General features: G+C 40.5%; 1 protein-coding gene across 1 annotated transcript in view; it reads right to left on the bottom strand.

Moving 5' to 3' along the window:
• plekhm1 (pleckstrin homology domain containing, family M (with RUN domain) member 1) overlaps nt 1-12717 on the bottom strand; it is a 51832-nt gene extending 39115 nt beyond the window's left edge. The window contains exon 1 of the mRNA XM_072561795.1: nt 12497-12717. The gene's annotated coding sequence lies outside the window, so the exon portion shown is untranslated. The remainder of the gene's footprint in view (nt 1-12496) is intronic.
• Between the last annotated feature and the right edge of the window lie 5426 nt (nt 12718-18143).

Raw genomic sequence — 18143 nt, 5'->3', positions numbered from 1 at the left:
AGTGGTGGAGGCTAGTACAATTGCAACATTTAAAAGGCATCTGGATAAGTATATGAACAGGAAGGGTTGGGAGGGATATGGGCCAGGTGCTGGCAGGTAGGACTAGTTCGGGTTGGGATATCTGGTCGGCAGGGACGAGTTGGGCTGAAGGGTCTATTTCTGTTGAACATCTCTATGACTGTTTGAGGAGGAACATTACACTAAGTGAAAGTAGAAACAGTAAATATAAAGCTCCTATAACATGCATGACCATGGAGCTAGGTGGAGACAATAAAGAAATGAAACTAGTGTTGGTACATATGCACATATACCTCCTGCTCTCTCTGTAAAGAATTTAAACTTCTTAAGCTACAATGACACGATTCAGCAACAATGCAAAAATCTTTCTAATTCAATTGCAAGGCAGCAATAGCAAGATTTCTGCATCAGCCTGAAATGTTCATGGTTTTTTCTCTCTCAATCAACCTCAGTGTTTCCAGTATTTTTTATTTCCATGATGGGTTAGCTTACATTTTTACCTCTATCAGTTGACTCCAGATTTTAAAGGCAGGCTTACAATTAACATTGATATTCTGTTGCAAACAGGGGCAATAATCTATGCATGGAAACTTGGGCCACCTTTTTGATCAAATCGCTGTTAAAGATCCCAGGGCACCATTCAAAGTGGTGTGGCCTTATCAACATTACTCTATCAATCTCACGCAACAGCTACCAAAACAAACTGGCTAAATGTTACAAAGAGTAATGTGGAATTGTTTCCTCTCCCCCCCACCTCAGTTGAAACAAAACACTCAGACACAGTATAGCTTTACCTCCTTCATCTTTATTCTGGGCCCTGAAGGGAGAGAGAATGATCGCCCATGTACACAGAGACACAAGTTCTCAGTCTTCTCTAGAATAGTAGTTTGTTAATGAATTATATAGCCATTTTACAGGGAGGAGCATCCAGATAAGACAACATACATTTTGACCGGGTGACTATTATTATCTGCGAGCAACAGTAAAGATTAAGGCATCTGCTGTTACACAATGAATGTTCTTAACCATAACTGGCTTCACATAATGAGCATTTTTCACCTTGTTAAACTGACCTTACATACTAAATGCTTTCAGTATTGTTAAATGGCTCTACATAATGAATGCTTTTCCACCTTGTTAACCCATTACCCTTGCAGTTAACAATGGGGTGCTGGAGTCATGCTCAGCTGAACCTCTTGTTTTACAAGAGGGAACACTCAGAACTTAACTCTCTCCCTATCTACTCATACAACTTCTCAGAATGGCTGTGACATTTACAGCTCAAATTCCATCACAAGAAATTATTTCTGCTCGAAATACTCTGAGTTACTGAGCTCCTATCATATTGTTGGTATCATTGAGCAGAATGTGCTATGTCATCTAACCGGTTTGGTCTTAATTTATCAAAATATCTGTTAAATATCTATCCAAAAAATATTGTATTTCTAATCTAGAGAGAAAAAACTCCTTAATAATCATAAATTAGGCAACTAGTTCAGTTGTGGGTAAGGTGTTGGCAAAGGTTATAAGAGATAGGATTTACAATCATCTATAAAGGAATAAGTTGATTAGGGATAGTCAACACAGTTTTATGAAGGGTAGGTCGTGTCTCACAAACCTTATTGAGTTCTTCTGACCAAACAGGTGGATGAAGGTAAAGTGGTTGATGTGATTTGGATAGATTTCAGTAAGGCATTTAATAATGTTCCCCATGGTATGCTATTGCACAAAATACAGAGGCATGGGATTGAGGTTGATTTGGCAGTTTGGATCAGAAACTGGCTAGCTGAAATAAGACATAGGGTAGCGATTGAAGGGAGACATTCATCCTAGGGTTCAATTACGAGTGGTCTACCGCAAGGAACTGTTTTGGGGCTGTTTGTCATTTTTATAAGTGACCTGGATGAGGGCATAGAAGGGTGGGTTAGTAAATTTGCGGATGACACTAAGGTCGGTGGAGTTGTGGATAGTGCCGAAGAATGTTGCAGATTACAGAGGGACCTGGATAAGCTGCAGAGCTGAGCTGAGGTGTAGCAAATGGAGTTTAATGCAGAAAAGTATGAAGTGATTCACTTTGGAAGCAACAGGAATCCAGAGTAATGGGCTATTAGTAATTTTCTTGGTAGTGTACATGAGCAGAAAGGTCTTGGCGTCCGTGTGCATAGATCCCTGAAAGTTGCCACCCCGGTTGATAGGGCTGTTAAGATGGCTTATGGTGTATTGGCCTTTATTGGTCGAGGGATTAAGTTTCAAAGCAATGACGTCATGTTATGGCTGTACAAAGCTCTGGTGCGGACGCACTTGGGAGTATTGCATGCAGTTCTGATCACCATATTATAGGAAGGATGTGGAAGCTTTGGAAAGGATTCAGAAGAGATTTACTAGGATGTTGCCTGAAATGGAAGGAAGATTTTATGAGGAAAGGCTGAGGGACTAGAGGCTGTTTTCGTTAGAGAGAAGAAGGTTGAGAGGTGACTTAATTGAGACACATAACATAATTAGACGGTTGAATAGAGTGGTCAGTGAGAGCCTTTTTTCTCAGATGGTGATGGCCAGCACAAGAGGACATAGCTTTAAATTGAGGGGTGATGGATATCGGACTGATGTCAGAGGTGGTTTTTTTACTCAGAAGGCAGTAGGGGCATGGAATGGCCTGCTTGCAACATTCGTAGAGTCGCCAACATTTAAATGCTCTTTGGAGAAACACATTGATGAAAATGGAATAATTTAGGTTGGATGGGCTTCAGATTGGTTTCACAGGTCAGTGCAACATTGAGGGCCTGTAATGCACTGTAACATTTATGTTCTATGGTCTAATAGCATATGCATGCATTTGAAGAGAAACAAATACTGCAAAAAGCAATTAAGTTTCCGTTCAGGATTTACTGAGTGGGCACATTAACCTGAAGAGAAGAGACTCAATGGACCAATGTGCAAATCACACTGAACTGAATGCTGTACATGACACAACCTGGCATTGCAAGTAGTTGGGCAGTGTCCTTATTGTCCAACAAGTCATAACAGAAAGACTAGTTAACCCTTCAGCAGATTGAAAGAATGAATGAAGTCTAGCATAATATGGAGGCTATCAAGAAATTTTCATTCCCCATGTTCTAACAAAACCATTTCCACACTATTAAAGAAATCCACATATTTCAACTGCACTTCTCAGCTCCAATATATTTATCAAATATTCCCCTTTAGCCTTGTAGCTTCTTTGTAGTCCCACACGTCCTGTCATGGCTTTTGCCATCATATCATAATGAGGAAAAATGAGGAGGCAGCCCCTAAAAAAAATTCTGCCCTTAAGGGTATTAGATCCAAGCTTATAGCATTAGTCTGCACCTGATTTTAGCCATCTATCCAACTCAGTTAACCTGGCCCCAAATCTTTAACTAAGCAACCAAAATGTGGAAAATACAATGATGTGGAGATACTGAGATGTTAAAGGATTAATTTGCTCTGCTGACATGCAAGAAATTGGATGTCCCGGGGATGTGTTTTTCTGTCTTGCAGGCAAGATGTGACAGTCTAATCATAATTTGTAAATACTGTTTTAAGGAATAATCTAATCACTTTATATTGTATTTGGGTGGTATGTGACTATGGGGTAAGTGGCAGGGGTTGGTGTCTTGCATGCATGACTCTCTGTAATGTAAAATCCTGTATAAAGCGAGGATGGTCCCTTGTTCAGGGAACCTCGCTTGACACGCTCTACAAGCGTCATGAAGAATGCTGAGTGATCCTCCAAAAGCTTGTACTTGCTGAAATAAATCGTGACCTCTTCACAGAAGTTGGCATGTAAGAATCTCAAGATGGGAACCTAACTATACTGTTAACTGAAGTTCAACTTTACTGCATTAAACAGGGTTACAGTTTAATCATATAGTATGCTCAAAGAAATAAATGCTTCAGGGTACAGTTCAGACTCCAGATACTTGAACACAAAATCAAGACTGATGTTTTAGTCCAGTGCTGACAGTGTGTTGGAGAGTGGTGTAATTTTTCACACATGATGCTAACTGCCTTCTCAGGTGGACTATACCACTTCCTATATCACTATATCAAAGAACAGGGTGCTTTATTACTTTACCCAATAACCACCCCCTAAGCAATGAACATTACATATTGTTATTCTGGACATAATCACACTGTGGGATCATGTTGTATTCAAACTGACTGAGATGCTTTCTACATTACAACAGGGGTTACCCTTCAAAATTAAAAACAATTGGCCGTGGAGCATTTTGGACTGTCCTGTTAGCTTACAAAGTGCTATATAAATCAAAGTGTTTTTTTAAAGTTGTTCAGATTTATGACAATACCTGTGCTATATATAGCAAACACAAACACCTATGGGTGCATCTGAAGAACATAATGATACAAAGCACATTCCGTGTGGCACCATCACAAACAACTGACTCATCATAACGTTTTTCAATGCTGTTACAAAGAGAACAACTTTGATTGCAGCACTGATCACAGCAGCAAGGAAGTGGTCACTGCAACAGAAACCTCAATAGGAACAAGTCAACAACTGATTATGGAGAGTGTTCTATAAACTGGATAACCAAACCGTAAGTAAATTCATGTCCGTGACAAGAGGAATGCAAGCCAACTAGACAGATTTCACTGCGGGAAGGAATCTGATGGCACCTATCATTACTTAAACCTGTCGCTACATTTTACCATTTCAAAACAAAATTGTCCAACAAGTTATAGCAAGCATGAAGTGATGACGACAGGGCAAAGAAAACATGGCTTCATTTTACAGAACAACCAGATTTTAAAGATTGGGAAATGAACTCTGGAAAAATTGAGAAATTGAAGGAATTCATTGTCAAATCAAGTGTGAAACAGTGTATTGAACATAAAAAAAGAAAAACTAACGTCTAAAAAGCTTCCCCAAGAATTTGAAACTTAAATCAATGAAACTCCAAATACCAAATGAACTGCGGATGCTGGAAATCAGAAACAAAAACAGAAATGGCTGAAAAAGTTCAGCAGGTCTGGTAGCACATGTGGACAGAAATCAGTATTAACGTTTCGGGTCCAAGAAAGGGTCACTGGAACTGAAACTTTAACTCTTATTTCTCTCCACAGATACTGCCAGATCTTCTGAGCTTTTCCAGTAATTTCTGTTTTTGCTTCCAAAGTGTAATAGCTACCCTGGAGAGGCTGACTAGAAGTAACTAATAATTCAAAAAGATGAAATGCTGTTTCTACTACCCTATAAAGCAGCTTAGTTTGCATCCACTTCATGACATTCAATGGATGTCAATGGTGAGCCAAACAGCAAAGTACCATTTTGTGGAATTGTGTAGCTTGGACAAGAAAGCTTGGATACGCATTCTTAACATTTTCCCCCTCAACTGCAGCCAATTTACCATTTGCACTGTAATTAAAACAAATGCCATCGTTTTGACAGTAAATTTTAACAATAATAAAGTTATAGACGAAAAGTACATTTACTCAGAAGAACCATAAAGTTGGTATCATGGTTCTTGGAAAAAGTACTGTCTCTACTAACCCACTCAGTTTCGTTCAGCAAGAAACAGAAAATATATGAACAATAGAAAATGTAAGGAACTCGAATAAAAACAACACAAGGCCCTAACCAACAGAAACTCTTAGACAGAAAATTAAGGTCAAGTTGTTCTTCCAAATTATCCCTGAAATCGAAGACGCTCTTTTACCACATTATTGTCTCTCTGACTTAGAAAGCAAGCACTATCAACCAGGAAAACAGACACATAAAACATTAATGTTCAGTAAGGCAGCAAAATTAGGGCAGTAGGTGGGGTCGCTTTAATGACCTTTTGTCATCTTTTCATCTTAAAGACTAATGCTCACTTGTACTCTTGCAACTTTTATTCTTACTGATGTATATTTTTCACAAATCCTAACTGCTCATGGCAAGAGAAATGCTAGCTAAAGAATATATACTTACGTCTTGAAAGGCTAACTTCTGAAACACAGCTCACTTGCCAAATTAGGCAAGTTATTCTCCTAAAATAATGATCACAAAAGAACTATAATATACTCCAGTGACAGTCATAATCTTGTGTTATTTTCTACTATTTCATTCAATTAGAGTAACAGAGAAATGCCTTTACTCAGACTTGCTGCAAAATCATAAGGCATTGCGGAAGACCGTCAACGATCAGACTATTCGACCTGCCTGTATCAAACGTAAATAACCAAGACATCTGAAAATGACACAGCCCCCTTATCATTGCCGACATACCTGCTTAAAAAGCAGATAACTTTTTCTAATAATTTCAAAGATTTTTAGGGAATTTTGCATGACTATCAAGTATCTTTTAAGTGCACATGATTCGAGAAAAGAAGCACCAGTTTCCAATATACACTTCCTCCAACGCTCAACTAAACTTTTCAGGAGTCGCTCAAGCTAACTTTTGAGCAATCAAATTTACAGAAAACTAGCAAATTTACTTTTGGAGTGCAACTTCCTCTGCAAGACTAGCACATCAAGAATCAATTCCACTAAAAATAAAAAAAACAGAAATGGTCAATCTTTAATTCAGAGCACATAAATAATACCATTACTTGCCCAAGGCAGTTGAAATAAGTTTGATAATGGATGTCATGTTTAAGCTGTACTGGAACTTGACTAAAATAGCCAAGAATCTCTCAGATAATTTGGAATACAACAACTGATTAGCAGTGAAGGGCATTTTAAATTTAGCATTTCTGTAACTTCATATTTTAGATTTTTGTCAGAAATCTCATTTTGCTGTGAGGACAGATATTTGTAATGTTCAGAAGGGTTTTGACCTAGCAAGACTGGAAGCCAGTATTCTCGTTCAGAGGCAGGGACAACCATCATGCCATAAGAGCTCTAACACAAGCCAGGCAAGGCTTCAGGAGAGATACTTTCAATCAACCCATTCTGATATGTCACAACACACATCAGGGGCAGGTGGAATTTGAACCTTGGCCTGCTGACTAAAGGGTAGAAATACTATTGGGTCGAAATACTTTTGGGGCGATTTTCCCTCATTATGTAAATGACAAAAAATAGAGGACCCAGCACCAATCCTTGTGGTCACAGGCCTCCAGTCTGAAAAACAACCCTCCACCACCACTGTCTTCTGCCTTTGAGCGAATTCTGTATCCAAATGGCTAGTTCTCCCTTTATTCCGTGACACCAAACCTTGCTAACCAGTCTCCCATGGGAACCTTGTTGAACGCCTTACTGAAGTCCATATGGATCACATCTACTGCTCTGCCCTCATCAATCCTCTTTGCTACTTCCTCAAAAGACTCAATCAAGATTGTGAGACATGATTTCCCACGCACAAAGCCATGTTGACTATCCCTAATCAGTCTTGTCTTTCCAAATACAAATACATCCTGTCCCTCAGGATTCCCTCCAACAACTTGCCCACCAACGTCAGGCTCACTGGTCTATAGTTCCCTGGCTTGTCCTTACCACCCTTCTTAAACAGTGACACCACACTAGCCAACCTCCAGTCCTCTGGCACCTCACCAGTGACTATGGATGATGCAAATATCTCAGCAAGAGGCCCAGCAATCACTTCTCTAGCTTCCCACAGAGTTCTAGGGTACATCTGATCATGTCCTGTGGATTTATTCACCTTTATGCATTTCAAGACATCCAGCACTTCCTCCTCTGTAGTATGGACATTTTGCAAGGTGTCACCATCTATTTCGCTACTTTCTATATCTTCCATTTCTTTTCCACAGTAAATACTGATGCAAAATACTTAGTGCACTAATCAACCTAAACCCTGAAAATGGGGAGACCGTCACTTCACTCCAGGGATTTCCACTCACTGAATAAAAATCATACATTCAAAAGGAAGAAAGATTGGAAGAGGCTTGAATGAGGCATAAATACTGGGATAGATTGGCTGGAATGAAAAGTTTGTTTATGTGCCATACACAAATTAATTCTGTATGGAATTAAAATTGGGGATGTGCATGAGACAATTATCACAGGAAAGGAGATATATCAGAAGGTTGCAAGGCTGAAGGGATGGGCTTGAGTGCTGTAGGGGATACAGAAATAGCGACTGAACAAAGTTTTGTGACGGATATGAAAGGATGCTAATTTGAACATCAAAGAGTTGCACAGCTGGGAGCAAATACAGGAACGAAGGATAAGTCAGATTTAGTATGAGTTAGGGCACAGACAGCGGAGTTTTAAATTCTCAAGTTTGTGGTGAAAGAGTTAAGAGAATAGCCTATGAACGGTCAAGATACAAGTATTCAAAGACACGGATCAGGGTCTCAACAACAAATGAACTGAAGATGAAGAAAATTGGTTCCTGGAGATCAGAATATTAGAAGTAGAAATATATTGAATGATAGTGAAAATGTATAGTTGGGAGCTCATCCATGGAAATATAATGCCTGAGTTATGAATAGCTTGGTTAAACTTCAGACATTGCCAGGGAGATGGATGGAATCAGCAATTAGGAAACAAAGCAATTAGGAGGGTCGGTGTGGACTTGTTGTGCCAAAGGGCCTGTTTCCACACTGTAAGTAACCGAACCTAATCAAAGCTGGTGGTGCAAATCAAAAACAATAGCTTTGATCATTCCATATTTCATAAATGGAAGTTTCTGCTTATCTAGTACTGGATGTTAGATGCAGAGTCTAATAGAAAGATGGAGGAGAGATTGAGATATGTTATTGGAGTAGAGTTGCAAACGTAGATGTGGAAACAGATTGACTCAGCTGTGCAACAGCGGAGAGGTATAGTAGGAGGATGGTGGTCAACACTAGCAAAGGCTTTCGACAGGTTGAGAATGACAAGGAGGACAACTTATCATTAGTCATATTGTATGTAATTTATGACTGATGAAAATCATTTCATTATGGTGACATCATAGAAGCAAGGAAACTGTGTCAATCCTGTCTGCTTCCTGATTGGAAATGAGAGTAGATTGTTGCTTTATATCACTATTAAATTGCAAAAGTTCACTTCCTGTACAATTTAAGCAGAGTGTAAGCATTTAATCATTTGAATATCCTACACAGCAGCCGTTCTTTCCAGTTATGTAGGAATTAACACCATGAAAAACTGATCCGCACAAGTCATTTCCACATTATAGAATCCCAACAGGACAGATCGAGGTCAACTGGCCCAACAAGTCTGCACTAACCCCTCCAATGAACATCCCATATAGGCCTATACCTCCAATTCATCCCTATTACCTCATATTTACCATGGCTAATACACCAACCCACACATCCTTGGTCTCTATGGGGCAGTTTAGCATGGCCAATCCACCTTACCTGCAAACCTTTTGTGGGAGGAAACCCACACAGCATGTGGAGAATGTGTAAACTCCACACAATAATCAACCCAAGTTCTTGGTACGGTGAGGTAGTAGTACTAAACACTCTACCACTGCGTTGCACATATCTTTCTTACCCATTAGGTAACATTAAAACCAATTTGTGTTGGTACAGATTTTAGCTTGACTGTAAACTTATCTGCCAATGTTGCACTGTGATTCAACTATCTGTGGCAGCCTTGCAGTGAATTCCCAAAATTCAGTCATTTAGAGCCACCTGAAATTTTATGTAACCAAGGTCAGAGCCCATTGGGGTGATGTATTGGCATAGGTAGAATACTGGATAGCTAATAAGAAAGACAGAGCCAGGATAAATGAATCATTTTCAGTTTATGTGACGAATGGAGTACCCTAGGGATCAATGCTGGAGCTCAACTTTTTACATTCTGCTCATTAAGAGGATATAAAATATCTGCAACAGGGTATAGATAAACAACAAAAAAAATTCAGATGGAAAATAATGCGGGAAAACGTGAGGTTTTCCTCTTTAGCAGGAAGCATATAAAAGTAGAATTACTTAAGTCAAGAGAAAACAGCAGAAAGTTGCAGTATAAAGGATCGGAATACACATGAATCTCAAAATTAGCTCGCACATACAGCACATACTTAGGGAGGTGAATGGAATATTGCCTTTATTATAAAAAAAGTTGGAACATACAAGTAGTGAAATCTTGTTTTATACAGGACACTGGTGACACTGTACTTGGATTCTTGTATGATTTGATCTCCTTATATGAGGATTTGGCTACATTGGAAGCAGTTACTAGAAGGTTCACTGAGCTGGTTCCCGGATTGAAGGGTTTGAAGTTGAGCATGTGGTATCTACACTGATTGAACAATAGAAGAATAACAAATATTATTGAAATGCAAGGTTCTGAGGAGGCTTGAAAGCAAAGCTATTGAAAAAATGTGCCTTTTCATAGAAGACTCTAGAACTAAGAGATGAAAATAAGTGTTCAAAACTAAGCAGTTTTCTATTTAAGACAGATGAAAAAGAACTTCTTTAATAACAGGGTTATTAAATGCTTGGAATTCTCTTCCCCAGAAAGAAATGGAGGCTGATTCAATGACTATATTCAAGCTGGAATTAGACAGACTTTTGTTTGACAATGGAGTCAAGAGTTATAAAACGACAGACAGGAAAATGCAGGAAAACATAACGAATGCCAGAATCAGATCAGTTCAGTAGGCCAAATGGTCTACTTCTTATGATCTTACGACCTTACAAGCAAGGCAATAGAAGAAAAACAGAAATTTAAAAAACTCAATTTATTTCACTTCAGTTTAAAAATAAGTAAAACAAAATTAAAATAAAAGCATAATTTCGGGGGAATAAGCAGAGAATAAAAATAGAACTCTTTTTTACATCTGAACTAGCACTTTTGTGCTTATTTAGTACATTGCCATTAACACTACATAATAAAAACACTCCCTACTGATCGAATATAATTTTTATCCTTGCTGATGTGTAACAAAAGCGAAAAACTCACTAAACAAATTGGCCTAAAAGTCAAATTCCTAACTTGAATTTTAAAATCCTCTAAATGAAAACAGAAGGCAATGCTTAACCCAGTACTTTGTGACCATGAACAAAAACATCAGGCAATTTTGATTATAGTACAAAAGGTCCCAAGCTGACAGCAACCATAACTCAAAAATTTAAACATTAACCATTCAAAAGGACAGACTAAGAGTTTGACTTAATGAACAACATATTTTTTCACCTTAATATAAAACAAAGAACTGCAGATGCTGGAGTTCTGAAAAAAAAATGCAATGCTGGAAAAACTCTGGCAGCATCTGGGGAGTGAAAACAGATTTAGCATTGAGTGCAGTAACCCATCATGAGAATGTTTTTCTCTCACTTTTGCAACCAAACTTGCTGAGTTTCTCCAACATTCCATTCTTGTTTCCATGTCTCTTTTATAATTTTATTGGCCAATGAGCTTTCTGCTCTCCTGAAATATTATCAACTTGCTCAGGTACAGATCCACATGAGGTCTTGCAAAAGTTGCCCCTCCCCTAATGAAGCATCTGTGACCTGTTTGACTGCAGGTAGTTATACATACTCAGTCTTTCCAATGGAGTTTATTATAGACCAATGAAGAAAACATATCTTTTCTCGAATACAAGGCCACTAAGGCCAATTATGACAGTTATTCTATGAAATCAACAAACATAGCAATTCATGGTTCCAGTAAGAGTAATAGGACCATGCAGATTCATCATCTGTCGTGGTGTCAAGCAATAGAGAAATCTCAACAAAGCAGCATTCATAATTCTTTTCTGCCAACTTTTCAGCATTTTAATGTAGTTGAATTTTTTTTAAAAATCAAGAGTTTAACAAACAAAATTGAAACTATTACACTGTCCAGAATTTTGCTCATTACGAGGTGGAGTTTAACATGAAAGCTCCAACTATCAAAAGTAAACTGAATGTGAGAGGGGAAAAATTTAGAAGGGACCTAAGGGGCAACTTTTTCATGTAAAGAGTGGTGCATATATGGAATGAGCTGCCAGAGGAAGAGGTGGAGGCTGGTACGGTTGCAACATTTAAAAGGCATCTGAACGGGTATATGAATAGGATGTATTTAGAGGAATATGGGCCAAGTGCTGGCCGTAGGACTAGATTAGGTTAGGATATCTGGTCAGCATGGACAAGTTGGACCGAAGGGTCTGTTTCCACACTGTACATCTCTATGACTCTAAGAGCTTAAGTTAAAATAAGAGTACTGAGAGTCAGAGTCATAATACTGCAACTTAGAAATTAGAAATATCCCCAAAGAATAAGAATTGACAAAACATTACTGTTGAGAAACTTTGAAGTGAGTGCCTGATTAGATTAGCCAAAACATTGCAAACAGGGGGTATAGTACAAGGTTTCATTTACAAAACCAACATCTCATCCCTATTCCTGTTACGTTTATGCCCAAGGTTACTGGATCTTAGAGTGGATCCCTTTCACTTTGGAGTGAAAGATACAGAAACCTCTGAGAGTCATCCGTCTGAGGAGAATTCCAAGCTCACTTGTCCCAGTGCCCATTAACACTGTCAGCTCCTTCCAACAACCGTAAACCTCCTCCTCTAGCCCTTAGCTCGGCTCCCTGTGCTATATTTTCTATCCTTACCCTCACAGGTTCGAAGCTTTCAGACCCTCAGGCTCCTGTTATCAGCGTCGAGCCCAAACTGACAATCCAACCATATAAACACCCTCCTCCCAAGGACTCCGCCAGTATCCCAGGCCGCACCGCGAGAACAAGTTTCCTCCTCCTCGGGAGTCCGTCAATATCCCAGCGCGCACCGCGAAAACAACTTTCCTCCTCCCAAGGACTCCACCTGTATCCCAGTGTGCATCGCGAGAACGATTTTCGTCGTCGTTCTCCTCCCCCTCGGGACTCCGCCTGTATCCCGGCGTGCATCGCGAGAAACGGCCTTCATTCAGACCCCTTCCCGGGAAGTGGCCTCCACCTAGCGCCAGACTGCAGCAACTAAATCTTTGATCAATCCCTCCTCCTAACACACGTGTCCATATCGCTGTTCTCAGAGTCTGAAATAATCAATTTTTACTTTCCAAATATTGGCGCTTCGTCAAGTTCTGATGTGGCCTTTATGTACCTCTTGGAGAAGTTTTTTCTACATCATGTTTGGTGCGATTAGGCTGAATCCACCTCGACAGCACCATCTTCCACTGAGTTGTCCTCCCTCTGTGATAGGTAATTTTGCCGTATGAATACTTGTGATTGCCATGTCTTATCAGGCTAGGTCAATTGTAGCAGAAACAATCCGTAACGCCAAGTCTTTTCGCTATTGCCATTTCCCATTTGACACAATTTTGGTGATGTTACATTCTTTAAACCTAGGTTTTGTATCTCTTGTAACTGAGCTATGGCATCTACCAGCACCATTTTTGTTCATCACTTTGTGAGAAACAGAACTCACAAATCAATCAGCCTGAGACAAAGCCTTGGAAACAAGAATAATTTATTACAGCCTTGCAAGGACTGGACGCTTCTGCAATCAAGCAGAAATGCGCGCCAAAACAGAACCTGTTAGCTTTTTTGTTCAGTTTACAAGTTGAGGAATCACGCCTCCCTTTTCCCATCCTATCATAAGCCGATTACCTCACTTGTTAGTTATTTTCTTATCTGGCCATCCTGACAATGTCCTTGTCTGCATTCTTTGTTCCTTGTTTGTTAAAGCTTGTTCTTTTATCCAGTTTCTCTTATCATACTATAAGCTTTATTGTGAAATGCCCCTGCTGCTTTTTTTTGTGGTCAGCTACAACACTCTAAAGTTATTTCCTAGCTTAAAACTATTTTCTTTAAAAGACCCTCTATATTCATTAAAGTCTTAGCCTTAAGTATGCTACATGCTACAAGAATTCCGCGACCGTTTGGATAATGTTCCCCTTCCCTTCCCCACCTGCAAAAACAACATTTCTAATCTCCCACAATTCCTCCGTTTTCTTTTTCTCTAACTGTTGTTTTTGCACATATGAAGTCTCCTTTAATTCATTTTCTTATGTTCTGCCCTCTTAGCCTTTTGACGATGACGTTCACAATCTCACATTTTACATTTGTGTTGTTTGTCCCTCAAACTCTAGAAGCATCCTTTGACTTTCTCTTTGTTGCGTATCACCTGCGGATTGTAAAAGCATCTGATGATTTATTTGGGTTCCCTCCACAAGGGATGTCATCAGTCGGCTCATTACCCATTTTAGGACATTGAACCCTACCACCAGACCCACTAATATCAATAATCCATAGATAGCTAGATTGACTAACCACCTTCCCCAACCAGTCAATCCCCAATTCTCCCATTCCCATCCTTTTTCATTCCGGTACCGATTACCAGCCTCCCTTATCTTGGCGATTTTGTCTCGCACATGTTTGGAGATATCAGTAATGTTAGAGGAGACCGCAGGTATGCACGTACAACATTCCTCTCCAATTAGTGCACAGGTACCACCCTTCTCTGCTAGAATATAATCCAGAGCCATCCTGTTCGGAAGGGCCGTTAGCCTAGTGGCAATCATTTTGGTCGTTATGGCTACTACTTGGGATTGGGTTTCGGCCAACGCATCAGCAGTATTGTTGGCCAACTCTTCCATGGAAGCTACCAACTTTTGTATTTCTACTCCTGCTCGAGCGGTCCCATACATAGGTATCAAAGTCCAGAGGAGGCGATCCCCCTTTGGTTACTTCCCGGGTTTCCCGCCTTCCTCCCTGTTTATTCCGAGGTAGTTTTGGGGCTCTCTTTAACAGCCTCAATTGGGAATTATATAGGTGAGGTAGCAGCAGCCACTCCAGCCTTTCTGGTTTTGGGGTAGTGTCTGAACTGGATGGTCCCAGCACCCATTCCCATTACATCTGCCACTCCAAACGTACTTCTCGCCGGGGATAAATGGGTCGACCTTTAAGCTACACACCCAATATATCCCATTCAATACTTGGGGAATGGTTGTGGGAGTGGCTTGGCTGGTGCAGACACAAGATGATTTTCCTAATCGGAAGAGCAGAAACAAGTGGTATTTACTACTCCTTCCAGTGGGGAAACTCTAAGGCCACCGATAGGACACAGAGTTTTTCGGGTTGGTTGAGGGAACCATCCCGCAAAGTTATAATTACCCCTTTCAAAGCTTCAAGGTGTATCATTTGAGCCCGAGTCAAATTATTGTACATCATACACTTCTCTTTTGGTAAGTTGTATTACCGTGAGAGGAATTCCGGATTCCCCATGGTGTGGGATCCCAGCACATACCCAACAGTCGATATGCCCCTTTAGTTTAGCATAATTCTGACATAAAGCGGTAAAATTATTTTTCCCGCCCTTCCTTGGCAGCTAGCGCCAATATTACCGTGACAATATAAAGCTGACCACTCATTTCAGCTCACAACTCTGTCTATTCCCTAACCCTTTAAGTACCAGGGAGGAGTGAGTCCATGAAACACTTACAATTGTTTTGGGATACAATTTTTTTAACCAATACTTAATAGTCTCTTATCTCAGTCCAATCTTTTTTTTTAGCTTGATTTTCAGAGGGTTGTCTGTAGGATGTGCTTGCCACTCTGCCAGAGGGGAAGGAGCGTCCACCGGGCCCTTAACACGAGTGTGATGACTCCACCCTTTTTCAGCAGTTCGGACGGCTGTTTCAGTAGTCAGGAGGGTTAGGAATTGTCCCTCCCAGCTTGGGTGCAGTTTGGTATCTTTCCAGGTCTTTATCAGAACCCAATCACCCAGTTGTATTTGATGCGCGGCGAACTCAAGTGGTGGTGTCTGGGTCAACAGACCCTTCTTCCTAAGGACAGACAAAGAAGAGCCGAGTGCCACAATATAGTTCTTTAAAAACTTATCATTGAACTCTACAGTTGGTAATTCCCCTCTTCCACCCGAGAAAGGTAATCCAAACATGATCTCAAAAGGAGAGAGGCCTATATCACGTCTAGGCGCAGTCCTAATGCGTAGCAATGCGATAGGTAAACATTTTGTCCGTGGTAATCGTATCTCTAGGACTAGCTTAGACAATTGCTTCTTTAAGGTTTGATTCATTCGTTCCACCGTCCAGAGGAAGGCAGGTGCCAAGGAGTGTGGAATTCCCAAGAGATCTCTAATCCCGTCATTACTTCTTGTAGGATCTTAGAGGTAAAATGGCTACCTTGGTCTGAATCTATACTTTCCACCACTCCATATCAAGGAATTATATGTTGTAAAAGAGTTTTCACTACTCCCTTCAAGGTAGCTGAGGACATTGGAAATGCCTCCACCAGTTCGGTGATCCATCAGGACTAATATTTACTTTTGTTTCCCACTGCGAGCAATTCTGTGTAATCTACCTGTATTCTTTGAAAAGGTCTTACCCCAGGGTTTCTTCCACCTCTTGGCCCCCCCCCCCACCGCCTTGTTACTTTCTTATTAATCTTTTGGCAAGTCGGTCATCCTGCGCATACCTGCTTGGCTAATGTGTATATCCCTTTACATCCATACTTCCTTATCACTATGTCACACATAGCTTGGGAGCCCCAGTGACTGCCTTGGTGCAAGGTGGTTAGGATGTTTCTCATAACTGGTTTACTTAAAATCTCCCTTCCATCCGGGAGGATCCATCTTCCTTGGGTTGTCTTAACCATCGTTTCAGTTACTGCACCCCAATGTTTAAGCCCAGCAATATAATCAAATCCCTACCTAATAGATTACTTCCAATGTCAGGAATATATAGTAATTGTCCTATCACTTCCTCATCATTTCTTCTAATTAGGGTTGGTTCAAAAATAGGCACCAAGAATTCCTCGCCTTTTACTCCAGAAACTCTGAGATTCTTGTTATTCAATTTAACATCGGTAAGTCTAAACCTTAAGGATGATCGTGCCGCTCCTGTGTCCACCAAAAATACTGTCTCCTCCCCTTCAGGTCCCACCTTTAAATTTATCAACGGTTCCCGGTGGGTCTCAGGAGGAAGGAACCCCTGACTCCCCTAATCTTCATCTAAAGTCATTAGGGAAACAACTTCCCTTTCTCGTGCTAATTCGGGGTATTACCGTTTAATATGCCCAAATTACCCGCAATAGTAACACCCTGCCTGTTGCCTCCTTTCCCGGGTGTCCGACCTTTGTCTTTCATGTCTTCCCCTACCCTTCCTGTTATCCCCTGATCCCATTCTCATTTTTGTTATTTCTTCTACTGCCGCCACCATCATTTTGGCTTTCTGTTTCTGCTTCTTGTCTTCCCTTTTCACATACACTTTCTGTACCTCACATAACAGTTCTTCCATCTGTCTTTCACTCCATCCATCTAATTTCTGTAATTTATTTTGTATGTCCGGCCATGATTTAGTTATAAACTGGACCTTTAAGAGTCCCAGTGCTATCTGATTATCGGGATCCATTCCCGAATACTTCCTTGTGGCCTCCTTGAGCCTTTTAAGAAATGCAGACAGGGTTTCATCCTTCTCGTCTCATACTTCAAAGGCCTTAACAAAGTTTTGTGATCTAGGTGCTGTGGGAGATTAGAAATGTTGTTTTTGCAGGTGGGGAAGGGAAGGGGAACATTATCTAAACGGTCGTGGAATTCTTGTAGCATGTAGCATACTTAAGGCTAAGACTTTAATGAATATAGAGGGTCTTTTAAAGAAAATCATTTTCAGCGAGGAAATAACTTTATAGTGTTGTAGCTGACCACAAAAAGAAGCAGCAGGGGCATTTCACAATAAAGCTTATAGTATGATAAGAGAAACTGGATAAAAGAACAAGCGGTAACAAACAAGGAACAAAGAATGCAGACAAGGACATTGTCAGGATGGCCAGATAAGAACATAACTAACAAGTGAGGTAATCGGCTTATGATAGGATGGGAAAAGGGAGGCGTGATTCCTCAACTTGTACACTGAATAAGAAAGCTAACAAGTTCTGTTTTGGCACACATTTCTGCTTGATTGCAGAAGTATCTGGTCCTTACAAGGCTGTAATAAATTGTTCTTGTTTCCAAGGCTTTGTCTCAGGCTGACTGATTTGTGAGTGAGTTCTGTTTCTCACAATTTGGGGGCCTCGTTCTGGGATCCAAAACTCCGACTGCTCGACACTCTTGGGACAACGAAGGAGGTGCACCTCACCGATTTCGGTGATCTCCCACTCCCTTGCTTGTCATTCGCAGTTTGGGCGAGTACGATCCAGACTGGGAGACCCTGGAAACAAGGCGGGCAGATGCGGCGGGTTCGGTCGGGCAACTCTTATGCACAAGACCTGGGTAGGGAAAAGTGTTAAAGGATATATCCGAGCGACT

Source organism: Chiloscyllium punctatum, chromosome 42, assembly GCF_047496795.1.
Source record: "Chiloscyllium punctatum isolate Juve2018m chromosome 42, sChiPun1.3, whole genome shotgun sequence".
NCBI classification, from domain to species: domain Eukaryota; kingdom Metazoa; phylum Chordata; class Chondrichthyes; order Orectolobiformes; family Hemiscylliidae; genus Chiloscyllium; species Chiloscyllium punctatum.
The sequence above is the reverse complement of the archived record's forward strand: the minus strand, read 5'-3'. Positions and strand labels throughout refer to the sequence as shown.